The following is a 14,583-nucleotide window of genomic DNA, read 5'->3' as shown; positions in this document are numbered from 1 at the left end:
AAGCTCATAGTCCGGGTGAAAAGACCAGAGGGGACCACAGTACCGTGTATAGTAAATGTCAAACTCATGGGTTGTACAGGTTGTTCTGTTGGTCTAAAGAAGTGGGGAAATAGGCAGGCGACGTGTGAGTTGAACGTGGATGAGTGAGAAAAGGAGACAGTGCTGAGGTCAGAGGGCAGAGGGGACAGTGGGCACAGAGGCAGGGCATGCCCAGGAAACCACGGCTCTGGTCTGCAGGCGCTGGTGGGGATGAGTCTGGGTGGTCCTCTAGGTCCGTGAGCTGCCGTGCCAAAGATTCTGGCCCTTGTCCTGTGGCCATAGATGTTGGGAGTGGGCAAAAGTATATTTAATCAGGAATGTGATCCGATCAACGCTGTTTTATAGAAAGATAACCAAGGGTATTGAGTCGACACTATGAGGAAGGGACAATAATGACATTGGGTGTTTCCGTTTCTATGGCCATGTCACAATTACTCCCAAACTTAGCAGCATAAAACAACCATTTATTTTGCTCAAAACTGCACTTTGGGCAGGGCTTGGGGTGGGGGGTGGTATTTCATCTCTGCTTGGCTCAGCTGAGGTGGCTCAAAAGCATGGAAGCTACAAGAGTGGGGAGTCCCGGGGCATCTCCCTCCGTGGTCTCTCCCAGGGTCTCTCCAGTGTGGCAGCTTCAGGGTGGTTGGACGTCTTATGTGGTAGCTCAGGGTGTCAAAGGCATATATATATGTAGAGAGAGAGAGAGAGGGAGGGAGGTAGCGCACCCAGCAGAAGACATATTGCCTTTTATGACCTGGCCTCAGATGCCACGCAGAATCACTCTGCCACGTCTATTCAAGGCATTTACAAGGACCTGCCAGGGTTCAAGGGCAGGTGGGGGGCAAGCAGGATAGACTTTACCTCTTCAAGTGTTTGAAAAGGCAAGGTTCTAGAAGAGCACAAGGGACTAGAGATATTACTATTGCCGTGACCATTTTGGAAAATAAAGTCTGTCACACTAGGTACATGTCAGACCCAGTATCCTAAGTTATACATGCATTTTCTCATCTTACTCTCCCGTCTACCTATGAGGTAGGTATTATCCTGCCCATTTTAGATATCAGGAAATTGAGGCTTGAAGATGTTAAGAGGTCTGCCTGAAATCACACACCAAGAAGTGATGGAGCTGGATTCTGTGTGCAAGTCTAATGACGCCAAGGTCTCTTGCCCTCTCCCTGCTGCAGCTTCAGGCATGGGAAAGAAAGCACGGAGACAGACTAATTCAAAGTCATTGTTCTGCCAAGGAATGTTGTCACCACTAAGAAGGGCAGGTGATTTATGAGCTGAATAGGAAACTGAATCAACAGATCTGCAGACCAATTGAATTTGTGTTGTGTCTGCATCATAGATGCCAGATGACAAGCATTTCCTGTGGTCGTCAGTGCAACTACCAAGCAGGCAGAGCTGACAGTTGCCACTTACCAAGTGCCAGGCTCTGTGCTATGCACTTTTTGTGCATTAACTAATTTAATATTCACAGTAACCCTATGGGACAAGTATTATTGTTGCCGCTGTTGTTAGGCTTAAAGGCATTAATTAATGTTGCATGGAGAGGGCATCACCCCCAAGGGCCTCCCACCTCCTTTCCATGAATCCCTTCCCCATCCAGCAACATGATGTCATGAATAGAGGAACCAATGGTCTCCCCTCTCAGGGGCACCACCAGCCATGGAGTGGTTAGGAAGGCCCCTCTCTGGAGTCAGACTGGTCAACTGGAAACCGGCTCCACCATTTACTAGCTGTGTGAGCCTGGGCCAGTCACTTAACCTCTCAGTGCCTCAGTGTCCTCATCTATAACATGAGGATACAGTCTGTTTCTCATAGAGATTCCCATCAGGAGTATAAGACATGTCTGGACAGTACCCAGTGTAGACCTTGGACTGGAGAGAGCACACGATGGATGTCAGCTATTGTTCTTAGTGTGGTGGTGCCAAGGGCTCCTTGGGATTGACTTGTAGACGGTGAGTTCTTATGGTCCAGGGACATGCATTGTTTTCTTCAGAGGGCCAGGAAGCAACTTGTTTTACTAGGCTTGTTGGGGTGGAGGTGGGGGTCAATCTGTCCAGCCTGGCGCAAGGGGTAAGCCAACCAATGAGATGAGGTGGCGGGGGGGAGGGAGGAGTTTGCAGACACCGTGCAGCTTCATGGACGCTGCAAAGTGCAGAGAGCTGGTCCCAAAGCCAGGGTTGTAACTGATGCACTGAGTCAGGGCCCACGCAGCTGTGTCCTGTGATGGGGGGAGGCCCTGGATTTAGGCTCCTGTGCTTTGGGTTAACAAAGGAGCTACGGACGAGGAAGCAGGAGCCACCTATGATTGCCAGCATCTTACCACCTGTGACCTCCATTCTCAGGCAAACCCGCTTTTGCTTTCAAGGAGAAAGAAGAGAGCTCTCTGGTTGCACACAGGGAGGTACACAGTCCTCCCTTGCACTCTGCATCCCCCCGTACGCTGACCTTTTCGGCTTGAGCCAGGCTGCAGTCCCTCCCTGGTGGTAGAGCTGGCATCTGGCGGACAGGCACCCCACATTTTGGAAGCAACGTTGAGAGAGAACATAGCGGAGAGGAGTGACCGGGAGCTTCCAGGCTGGGTTCCTGCCCTTGGTTCCTGTCGTCCCAGCCCCAGAGCGCTCCCGTCCTTCTGGTGATTTGGTTAGGTGCCAAAACATCTCTCCTCTTGCCCAAGCTGGCAACTTGGGTCCTTCTGGTCCCAAGTAAGGTAAGCACAGGAGGGCTCCTGGCTCAGCCCAGGCAGCTTGCTTCTCACGCCCACAATGAGGATGGAGAATCCACAGCATGGCCTCCTTCCAAACATCTCAAAACCAGACCCCAGTGTGTCGTCACTGGAGACCCCCATTGTCAGACCTACGATGGTTCCAAATATGAGAACGTCCGCCCCTCTTTCTATAGTATCACCTCTGCAGGCTTCCTTGTCAGCTAAATCTGCCCTTTGTTCCTTTCATTTCCTTTCCTTTTTGAAAAACAAGAATCAACATTAAAGACTATAGATATGCCTTAGATTTCCACCTTCTTGACAGTAGCCATGGGCCTCCGGAGAGTCCTGAGATGAGGAATGATCCCTTCCGCCTCGCTGTGCATTTCAAGTGGGAGTTTTACAAAACTTCTGTTTATACACAGCTTTCAAAGAGCATGTGAATTTTGTGTTCTGAAAATCTCCATCCCTCCCTTTTCTCACCTCCTTTGAACTTGGCCAGCATCTCCCGCAGGAGATCTGAGCGTGGGCTTTCTGCCTTTCTGACGTTTGTTTGCTGGCTTGTTTTTACCTTTCATCTTTCCCACAAGGATTCCAGGTGGCTAACAGCAAAGTACACACACACAGAATGGTTAATAAAATAAAAACCGGAGACCCTTGATGTTTGTGATTTCAAATTCCCAGTTTCAGCTCTTCTTTAATCATGCTGAAGATCGGTGACATAAGAGAATTTTGAAATCTCTTAAAAGTCGAGCCACTTGGCCTCAGACCTTTCCTAGGAGGCAGGACAGTCTGCACACTTCAGAGTCAATAAAGCGTTGCAGGCTCACCCCACTCTCTCCCCAAGGCCAGCAGCGCCATCTAGGACACAGCCAGAAGCAGGCCAGGGAGGCAGGCCTCCTGATGCAACTCATCTGCCTGCCTGACTCATGAGGCCCCAGCCAAAGCTGTGCTGATGCCAAAGGGGATGTTTGTGGGGAAGGGCAGGAGTGTCGATATATTTCAATGTGTTCTCCTGCCCCTAGTGTGTCTGATAATCAGATGCAACTTCGAGAATTTCTATAAGTGCTGGAGAGGGTGTGGAGAAAAGGGAACCCTCTTACACCGTTGGTGGGAATGTAAATTGGTTCAGCCACTATGGAGAACAGTACGGAGGTTCCTTAAAAAACTAAAAATAGAATTACCATATGTTCCATCAACAGATGAATGGATCAAGAAGATGCGGTATACACACATACACACACACACACACACACACACACAATGGAATATTATTCAGCTATAAAAAAGAATGAAATAATACCATTTGTAGCAACATGGATGGACCTAGAGATTATCATATTGAGTGAAGTAAAATATCATATGATATCACTTATATGTGGAATCTAAAAAATAATACAAATGAATTTATTTACAAAGCAGAAACAGGGTCACAGACATAGAAAACAAATTTATGGTTACCAAAGGGGAAAGGGGGTGGGGGGGCAGGGATAAATGAGGAGTTTGAGATTAACAGATACACACCACTATATACAAAATTGATAAATATTAAGGATTTACTGTATAGCACAGGGAACTATATTCAATATCTTGTAATGACCTATAATGAAAAATCATCTGAAAAAAGTATATATATATTCCCTGTATTACTTTGCTGTACACCTGAAACTAACACAATATTGTAAATCAACTATACTTCAACAAAAAATTTTAAAATAAAAGAATTTCTAAATGACAAATCTCCATAGTCCCTCCTCCCAAACAGAAGACTGCCAAACCCTCCTGTTTGGGTCTGGGATTTTGCCCCACTTCCCAGGTAATAAGCTAGCCTGTTTCTGTTCCATGGAGGCTGGCAGAAGACAGGACACTCTTGAGTCGGAGACAAAGGACTTTGTTATTCGCGGCACAGAAAGTAGTGTGAGCGCCATGTAGGTGTCCGGTTTCCATGCCCTCACGTCACACAGGGTCATGCAGAGGGGCCCAGGTGGATGCTGTCCACGCAGTGGGTTTGCATCAAAGCTGGAGCTCACTGAGCTTGAGGCAACCACTGCTTTTATAGAGTGTGGTAAGCAAGCTTCCTCTTTGTCCGGAGGGAGACATTATCCCATTCCTCAAGGTTGCTTGCTGCAAATACAAACAACCCTGAAAAATGGTCTAGGTAAAGAACAGTGAGGGCCTTGCATTCTTGGCTTACCCAAGATAGATCATCCCTCTCAACAACTTTCCTGTTAAGAATTCGGGGTGGGATTTCTCCAGCTGCCCAGTCTCCTCAGGCTGCAACCAGGACGGCAGAGGGTTTCTCGGCTCTCGGTCCGTGACTTCCACATTCCCAGCCTAGCCTTTGGCTCCACAGCTCTGACTGCTGACCAGACATAACAATAGCAATGATAGTGGCTGAACTTCGTGGAGCCCGGACTGTACCTGGCACCGTGCCAAGCCCTCTGCATACATTATTTCATTTAATCCTCACAATAACCTTTGAAAAAGTGTGACCCCCCCTCCCTACCCACTATTGACAGATGAGGAAACCAAGGCTCAGAGAAGCTAAGGAATTTGCTGCCTGTCAGCCAGCTAGTAAGTGATAGAGGCCAGTTTTGGTCCACAGTCTGGCTGCTTCCACAGTCCATGCTTGTTATCTTCCCACGGGTGCTTCTCTTCCTTTCCTGGTCAAGAAGGAATGGGCTTATTCTTTTTCTTTCTTTCTCCCTTCCTTCCTTCCTTCCTTCCTTTCTTCTTCTTTATTGCTATTATTATTATTCGCAAATTCTTCTTCACTGAAGGGCATCTTCCTCTGACCTCCAGCCTCTATCCCCACCCAAAGGCCTGGCTGGGATTCAGCAGCTTCTCATAGACTTTGGAATTAGGCTGAGCAAAGGTACATAAAGGGGCCAACTGAGCCAGAGCAGCCCTCAAGGCTGATCTTCTGGGCTTCTGGAACCGCCCATCATGGCTCGACTTCCTCACAGAGGAGTGACTGCAGCCATGCCAGGGCTGCTGAGAGCTCAAACGGCACCTTTAGCAAAGTAGAAAAAGGCACTCTCCCTCAAGACACTTGATTACCATTTGCTGGAAAACTATGATTATGCACATTCATATCTAGGGAGATGCCTAAGTTCAAGTCACCTCCTGCAATTGGCTAGTGCCCAACCTATGCAACCATACTGGTCAGGCCGAGTCACACAGACCCGGTTCTACACTAGTTCTGCCATTTACCAGCTGAGTGATCTCAGGCAGGTTACTGGGCTCACTGAAGCTCAGTTTCTGATAGCATGTAGTGTTGCCCCCTTGTCTAACTTGTTCACAGTTTTGAAGAGGGAAATAAGAAAGAGCTGTTGCTTAAGACCCAGGGGAGAATTTTCTTCTTGGGATAAGATGGAAATATTAAAAATCAGAGACTGGGACCTAGTCCCAGAAGGACCTGCAACCCTCCCTACCTCCCCACCCAGCCACAGGGGGGATAATGGGAGTCCTTTTAAGTCCTTATGTGGTTTTTTGTCCCAGTGAGAGAGGAATTGGGCCAGTAATTGAGGTTTGTCTTTTGTTTCCTCTGCTCCTACCTTTTCAGTAACCTATTCTTTCCACAAATCTTACCCCTTTCCCACCCTGCTCCTCTTCCCATTACTTTTTTATTCTTTCTTACTCCTATTCAAGTCTACTTTCAAAAAATGATTGGTAAGTCTTAATGATTCTTTGGAAAGTTGCCTCTAAATAACTTTAGGCCAAAAAAACCCTCAAATCTAATCAGTGCATTTGGACCTCAGGGAAAGCTATTTGGGAGCCAGTTCCTTCATATGACATGGAAATATCACCAAGAAGATGACCATCTGTTGCAGCTTTGAAAAGCCTATAATAAGGGAGACAACCTGGTGTCAGAGCTTGCTCTTCTGACAGTAGCCCCCTCTAGTGGTCCACCGTGGGAATGGACACCATTCTCACTCTAGGATCTGGAGTTGGAAGTTCTGCCAGTCCAGTGCTGGCTCCCGCCAGATGCCCAACCCTTTAAACAGTCATAACAATGAGGTGAGACATTATTTGGGTTTCACGGTCATCTTCTGATGTCTAGAGGGAAGAACTTCACTCTCTCCGATTATTCAAGAGCTGTGGTCTCTAGGTCAAGCTCAGTCATTAGCTGGGGCAACTCTTAACCTCAGTTTCCTTATCTGTAAAATAGGATGAAAGATGCCTGGTGTCTGTCTCTCATAATACTGTTGTGAGGATCAAAAGAAAGAGTAAGGGACAAGGGAGGTGAAAGCTCTTTGAAAACTGCATCCATAAATGTCATGATGGTTCTAGTATGCTGTCCTAATAGAGGAGCCACTAGCCACATGTGACTATTTAAATTTAAATCGATTAAAATTAAATGAAAATAAAAATTCAGTGCTTCAGTCACACTGGTCACATTTCAAGTGCTCAGTAGCCACGTGTGGCTAGTGGCTACCATACTACAGAGCACAGATCTAGAACACTTCTATCATCACAGAAAGTTCCGTTGGACAGCCCTGCAGCCTAGAGAATTGAAGAACAAGCTTTACATTCCCCAATTCTGTTCTGCCCTACAAGAAGAAAGCTCTCATGCAGCAGTTTGTAAGTCTAGGAAGATGCCTAGATCACAGTCACCTGGGGGGTACAACTCAATTTGGCATGGATTCATTCATTGTGTGTGTGTATGTGGGTGTGTGTATGTCCCATACAAATACACACCCACACACACACACACACACACACAGAACCTGCTATGCGTCTGCCAAGCACTGTGCTAAGCTCGTTGTCCTACCAGGAGGAGGGCCTGGGTCGCTGAAGTGTATTTCTGCGTCAGGGTCTCTGGATAACAGACTATGAGCGGTGCAAGGAAATTTCATTCGCGTGTCAACGTCCTGCCTCACAGACACACAACTGAAGTAGCTCCTGTTGCCTCTGGGAAGACTTTCCTGCTCTCTCCACACTAGGCTGTGAGACCTCCTATTCACTCCCATATTCCCCTGTTCTTCCTTTTTCATTGCACTTATTATATTGTATTGCAGCTTGCCGGTTTGATTGTTTTCTGTTAAAATGTAAGCTCTCTGAGTCAGGGGACCAGGTCTGTCTTACAGTCTCTTGTATCTTCAGCCTCCCATACAGGGCCTGACCCATACATAGTAGATGCTCAAAAACTATTAATTAATGGGTGGTATTTATAGGTGGGTGGATTTCTTTGTTCCTTCATTCGGGGTCCTATATTCCCCCGCATAAAGCCCTCAGTTATGGAACTGCTGGAGATTCTCTTTATGCTGGGTCACCAAATCCTTTGGCCATATCCCTCGCCCTAAAAGGGAGACACAAGTTGAGTGGGAAAGGCACAACTTGATTTCTGTTTCTGGCAGTTCAGTTGATGAAAACAACTAAAATGCTGGATAAAAGTTTTAAATCGTATTTTTAAAAACATTGCTGATCCACACAAAAACTTGTACAGAAATGTTTATAGCAGCCTTATTCATAATAGCCCAAAGCGGAAACAACCCACATGTCTCTCATTTGATGAAGAACAAAATTTGGTATATCTATGCAATAGAATGCTATTCAGCAATTAAAAGGAATGAAGTATTAATACAACAATGGTGAACCTTGAAGCAATCTGCTAAGTGAAGGAAATCGGTCATAAAATACCACATATTACATGATTTCATTTAGATAAAATATCTAAAATAAGCAAATCTATAAAGACAAAAAGTAGGGCACTGGTTGCCTAAGGCTGGGAGAAAGGAAGATTTACTGCTAATGGGCACAAGGTTTCTCTTTGGGGTGATAGAAATGCTCTAAAATTAGACTGCAGTGATTGTTGCATAACTCTGTGAATCTACTGAAAACCTGGCTTCTCTGATGAATTTTATCAAAAGCTTAAAAAAGCAATTATTACCAATCCTTCACAAACTTTTCCCAACGCCCCCCAAAATAGAACAGGAGGGAACACTTTCCAACCCATTCCATGAGGTCAGTATTACCCTGATACCAAAACCAGAAAAGACATTACAAAAAATAAAAAACAACTACAGACTAATATCTTTTTCAATATGAGCTAAAATCCTCAACAAAATAGTAAAAACTAAACCCACCAACATATAGAAAGGATTATATACCATAATTAATCTATCTATCTCAGGATGCAAGGTTTGTTGAACTTCCAAAAGCAATTAATGTAATAAACCATATTAATAGAATAAAAGACAAAAACAGCATGATCTTCTTAATAGATGCAGAAAAAGCATTTGACAAATACAACATCTTTTCATGATAAAAACATGCAATAAAATAGGAATAGAAAGGAAACTTCCTCAACCTGATACGGGCAATTACCAAAAACCCACAGCTAACATCATACTTAATGGTGAAAGACTAAATGTTTTTCCCTCAAGTTCAGCAACAAAAAAAGGATGTCTGCTCTCATCACTTCTATTCAATATTGTATTGAAGTCTCTAGCCAGGGCAATCAGACAAGAAAAAGAAATAAAAGGCATCCAGATTGGAAAGGAAAAAGTAAAACTATTTCTATTCACAGATGACATGATCACGTATATTGAACATCCTGAAGAATTCAAAGCAACTGCAGGAACAAGAAAAACAATTAGAACTAATAAATAAGCTTACCAAGATGCAGGATGCAAGATAAATATATAAAAATCAACTGTATTTCTATACACTAGCAATGAATAACCTGAAAATGAAATTAATAATACAGTTCCATTTAAAATAGTATCAAAAAGATTAAAATATTTAGGAATAAATATAACAAGATTATTATAAAATCTGTACACTGAAAACTATAAAACACTCTTTAAAGAAATTAAAGTAACCTATGGAAAAACATACATGTTCATGGAGCAGAAGACTTAATTAATATTGTTAAGATGGCACTAGTCCCCCAAATTATTTACAGATGCAACATAATCCTTATCAAAATCCCAGTTGCCTTTTTTGCAGAAATCAACAGGTCAATCATAAAATCTATATAGAAATGCAAGAGATCTAGAATATATCAAACAATCTTGAAAAAGAACAAAGTTGGAGGACTCACACTTCTCAATTTCAAAACTTACTACAAAGCTACATTATCAAGACAGTGTGGTACTGACGTAAGTTCAGATGTATGGATCAATAGAATGGAATTGAGCCTAGTAATAAACCCTTACATTTATGGTCTCTTGTCCTCAGTTCCTGAAGTCAGAGCCACAAAGGCAAAATGGGTGTCTTGTTATTTATAACAGCGGTCCCCAACCTTTTTGGCACCAGGGACCAGTTTCGTGGAAGACAATTTTTCTATGGACTGGTGGCAGGGGTGGGGGGGGGGATGGTTCAGGCGGTAATGGGAGTGATGGGGAGCAGCAGATAACGCTTCGCTCGCTCACTGCTCACCTCCTGCTGTGTGGCCGGGTTCCTAACAGGCCACTGACCGGTGCCGGTCCGTGGCCCAGGGGTTGGGGACCCCTGATTTATAACAAGCCATTTTCCACCATAACTGGGTTTAGGTTGATGAGGTGACTTTTGGAAAGCAGGTAAGGATGAGGGCTGGTTGCCATGGGAACCAACCCTGAAGACAGTGTTTGAACTTTCAGTCCCACTCCTCATACTCCAGGGAGTGGGGAGGGACTAGAGGTTAAATCGATCACCAGTGGTCAATGATCTAATCAATCATGCCTATCTAATGAAGCATCCATAAAAACCCAAAAGGAGGAAGTCCAGAGAGCTTCCAGCTTGTGGAACCAGAACATTTCCAAGTGCCACCATGCCAGACTCCAAACTCCATGAGGACAGAAGCTCCTTTGTTCAGGACCTCTCCCCATGTATCTCTTCATCCGGCTGTGGATTTGTATACTTTAATACCCTTTAAGATACGTTGGTAATCTGGTAAGTAAACAGGTTTCTTGAGCTCTGTGAGCTGCTTTAGCAAATTAATTGAACCCAAAGAGGTAACAATCTGGACTTGTGACCGGTGTCTGGAGCCACTCTAGCAGATTAAACAAACCCTAGGAGGAAGTCTTTGGAACCTCCAATCTGTAGCCCGTTGCTCTGGGCTTGCCATTGGTGTCTTAAGTGGGGGTGGGGTGGGGGACAGACTCGTAGGACTGAGCCTTCAGACTGGAATCTGAAAGTGTCAGGATTGAGTTAAACTGTAGGACACCCAGCTGGTGTTTGGAGAATTGCTTGGTGGTGTGTGGGAACCACCTCTCACTGCCATCCCTCCACCCACACCCCACGTTGGAATTGGTCCCAGAACTTTTAATGCACTTAACGTATTTCAGAAAGAAGTACAAGGCAGGCTCTGGACCTTTATAAACTGGGTCTTTGCTGACACAGCAGAGCATAAGCCCAGTGAAGCAGCTGTCTCACTGCTCCCAGTGTCTTCCTTTTGCCCTGAGAGCAGCCGCAGTCAGTCCCTAGGACAGGCACGGTCTTTGTGAGGTGATGTCATTTGTGGCTCAGACGACGGGCTATCAAAGAGATCAGAGAGACCTGGATTCAAACCTTGATTTTGATGTTCCTACAAACTTTGGGCAACTTAGTCTCTGAGTTTCCGCTTCTGCACCTGTTTGGGGGCACCATTTGTCTCCCAGGTTGCTGCTGGCAACCTGCAACCTGTTTACTTAGACATCAAGTTCCCAGCACAGGCCTGGTGCATATGGAGCTGTCAGCAAATGCCAGGTATTCTTATTACTCACTTTGCTTTATAGAGATTTGGCAGATCTGCTTGCAGGATGTAGGAAAGAGAGAGGAGGCTTTTTTTTCTCTCTGTGCTTTGATGATCCTGCAGGTACTCAGGAAGAGAATCCAGGCAGCCTCTTTCTGGCTGCAGATTCCTTATGGAAAATGGGCCTCAAATGGCCCTAGAGAGTCCCATGGCTGTTAAAGGAAGTAAACGCTGGAAGGCTTACTATACATATACTACTCCTCAGGCCCTCCACACCCCAGGAGATGCCAGTTTCCATTCAATGTTCAGCTTTTATGAGTACTTTTAAAACTTTCCTTTGAACGTATCTGTAGGATGGTGTCCTCAAATGTCTTGTCCAGGTGACAAAATTCTTTATTAACAGATGCAAGAAATGACTACATCCATTGCATACCTCATCTTAGCATGGTTCTCTTAATGATCCGCCTATTTTTAAGAATGGTGCTTCTTCTCTCAAGTTTCTTACGGCTCTGAAATATTGATGCTTTCATTTCATTAACAATGGCTTCCTAGGCCAAATGTTGGAAAATCTCAAGAAAAGGGGAACTCATTCATTCATTTACGCATACCATAAGCAGTGGGATTCCCATACTGATTACCAGGTCCCTGCTCTCTGGGATTTCTGTTAGTTGACTCAGTATCAGCTATGTACTGAGAACTGTACTAGGTCCGGAGTGCACCAGGGTGAACCTGCTAGATGTAGCTTCTGATCCAGTGGGGGCTACAGACTCTTACATAGATGGTTATGACGCAGGGGGATGACCTGAAAGAATGGGACGAGAGTGGGTGTTGGCTGATGAACTAGAAGAGTTCTTTCTGCCCCAGAGTGGGAGAAGAAAGAGGTGTGGGATAGAGCAGAATTGCAGGTTGGGTTCTTGGGAAGAAGGTGCTGAGATGGAGTTTAGGGTGTGAGACGTTCCATGGGGTCAAGTCCTGGGAAAGGAAGGCGAAGGAAGCAGGACAGAGCCAAGGAAGAAACTGAGCTGCAATGCAGTCTCAACAAGCCTCAGTCCACCGGGTGTGGGGCTCTGGAGAGAAGATTGCCTGTCACAGGGTTCCTCGTGGGTCTGACACCGCTGGGCCTGTCCCTCCCCCGCCTCCCTCAGCGGCTGGATGCGGCAGCTGTGTGGCTGTCAGCGGTGCCGTCCACTCATGCATTCCTCACGACAGGGCAGCAAGAGCTTCCCTGATGGGGGACCTGGGTCTTCTAGCATCATGTCTATTTCAGAGGGACGACTCCTAGAATAGATAACATCTAAACCAAGATGTGAAGGACAGACACCAGGTACAAAGGTGGGATGGGTGGGGAGTGGGAACAGGTAGAGGGAATAGCCTGTGTGGAAGCTTGGAGGGACTGAAACAGGCCGAGTTCTGGGGAGGCGTGGCCAGGGGTGCAGTGTACAGACATCAGATTGGAAAAGTGGGAAGGGGGCTCGTGGGTCACATGCATGGGGTGTGGACTTCATCCTAAGGGCCATGAGATGCACTTACAGGTGAGTCCACTGTGGCCTCCACTCTGGTTGGTAGGTTGGGAGATGAGGACAGGTGGGGATCAGAGGGATGGAGGCTGGAGGCCCTGTAGGGAGAGTGTGGGTCCCCGGGGAATGCCCCCAGGGAAGGGTGCCTCCTGGGAAGGACGCCTCCCTCCATGTGGAAGTGTGGATTGGCCCATGACTCCCTCTGAGGGAGGAGGCGGAGGCCTCCTGAGCCTTGGGGAGGCCTGGCATCTTCTGCCGTTGCACCATTGGGAGAGGTCCAACTCCACATTTCTCCACCCACGGCTCATCTTATTCCTCTATATCCTCATCAGTTTCCTCTTTCTCATAACATTTTGAAGCAAATCCCAGACATTATGTAATTTAGTCCATAAATATTTCAGGATATATCCCTAAAGATAAGGATATTAAAAACCATAAAATAAAACCATGGAAAACAGTATGGAGGTTCCTCAAAAAACTAAAAAGAGAGTTGTCATATGATCCAGCAATCCTACTCCTGGGCAATACCCAGACAAAGCTATAATTGGAAAATATACATGCACCCCTATGTTCATAGTGGCACTATTTACAATAGCCAAGACATGGAAACAACCTGAATGTCCATCAACAAATGAATGGATAAAGAAGATGTGGTACATATATACAATGGAATATTACTTGGCCATAAGAAAGAATGAAATAATGCCATTTGCAGCAACATGGATGGGCCTAGAGATGATCATACTAAGCGAAGTAAGTCAGAAAGAGAAAGACAAATACCATGTGATATCACTTATATGTAGAATGTAAAAATACAACATAAATGAACATATCTATGAAACAGAAACAGATTCACAGATATAGAGAACCTGTGGTTGCCAAGGGGGAGGGGATTGGGGGAGGGAATGATTGGGAGTTTGGGATTAGCAGATGCAAACTATTATATATAGGACGGATAAATGACAAGGTCCTACTGTATAACACAGGAAACTATATTCAATATCCTGTGTTAAACCATAATGGAAAAGAATATGAAAAAGAATATATGCGTATAATTGATACATAGGTATATATGTATTTCTTGCTATACAGCAGAAATTAACACAACATTGTAAATCAACTATACTTTAATAAAATTAATAAAAAAATAAAACCACAATACTAATATCACCTAAAGAAATTTCATGGTTTCTTGATATCAAATGGGATATCAAACTTTCACTTGTCTCGAAATGTAATAGATGTTAACCTTTTACAGTTGGTTCAAATCAGCATCCAAGCAAGGTCCACTGACTGTGTTTGGCTGATATATTTTTGTCTCTTTTAATTTACATGTTTCTCTCTCATCACTCTTCCCCTCCACCCACAAACCACCCCCACTCCCACAATTTATTTTTTGAAGAAACTGAGTCATTTGTTTGATTTCATTTGTCCAGAGTCTGGATTTTGCTAATTACACCCCCAAAGCATATATTTAACACGGTCCTCTGAATTTTCTCTAAATCGTGAATGAGGAAAATTTTGAATCTAATAAGATGGAGTTTTGAACAGGACTAGACTGGACTGGATTTTAATTCCTCAACTTCACAGGCACACCTTGGGACCTGCCTAGCATTCTGGTAATAGATGGGGAAGAGATTCCACAGGGCACAGGGGAAGGC

The sequence above is a fragment of the Balaenoptera borealis genome (assembly GCF_965194805.1).
Source record: "Balaenoptera borealis genome assembly, chromosome: 11".
NCBI lineage: Eukaryota > Metazoa > Chordata > Mammalia > Artiodactyla > Balaenopteridae > Balaenoptera > Balaenoptera borealis.
Note: the sequence above shows the minus strand (reverse complement) of the source record.